Source organism: Prionailurus viverrinus, chromosome B1, assembly GCF_022837055.1.
Source record: "Prionailurus viverrinus isolate Anna chromosome B1, UM_Priviv_1.0, whole genome shotgun sequence".
NCBI lineage: Eukaryota > Metazoa > Chordata > Mammalia > Carnivora > Felidae > Prionailurus > Prionailurus viverrinus.
In genome coordinates, this window is record NC_062564.1 from 137980789 (window position 1) to 137981730 (window position 942).

Consider the following 942-nt stretch of genomic DNA (forward strand, 5'->3'; position numbering starts at 1 on the left):
TTTCTTGTGTCTTTAAATATAACTTCATGAAAAATTCAATATGATTTTTAAAAAAATGAACCCAAGTTTGTTAAAATGTTAAAGTTGAATGATGGGTACATGGAGAGTCTTTTTTTTTTCTTTCTTTTTTTAATTTTGAAAGGCTTTTTTTTAAGTATAGTTGACACAAAGATTCTTTTTTTAAATGTTTATTTTTATTTATTTTCTTTGGGGGGGGGGGGAATGAGTGGGGGAGGGGCAGAGAAAGAGGAGAGAGAGAATCCCAAGCAGGCACCATGCCCAGTGCAAAGCCTGATGTGAGTCTCCATCCCACAACTGCAAGATCGTGACCTGAGCCAATAACAAGAGTCAGATGCTTAACCTATTGAGCTACCCAGGCACCCACCCAACACATCAAATATTTATCCTACTCTTCTTTCATATATATATATATATGCTTGAAAATGTCCAGAATAAAAAGTGTTTTAAATGTTGTCAAGTGAAAAGCTTTCCTAATTGTAGACTTTCCCACCACTGGCAGACAAGGTGTCACCCTGTGCAATCTCTCACCCCAAAAAAGTGTGGTATTTTGATTCACCTTAGGCTTCCTTTGGTTGCTAAGATGGCATCTGGCACTTCCATACTTTACTTAAAGTAAATACACTCCAGGAGTATTTGCTGAGCAATGTAGAGTTTACTGTAGGTTATACGAACCAAAGAGAGGATTTCTGTCATAAGCCACATAGCAGATCTTCTAATTGAAATTGCTATCAGACATTTCTATCCTCCCTAAGGTCTTATGCAGCAAGCCAGCCACAGGAGCTTCACGTACATTTTTTTCTTTCTGTTTTCTCCACAGGTTAATGTGGCATTTTAAAAACCTGAGATAGAATTGATATACGATATTGTATTAGTTTTAGATGTACAATATTATGGTTTGATACATGAATGCACTGCATACAC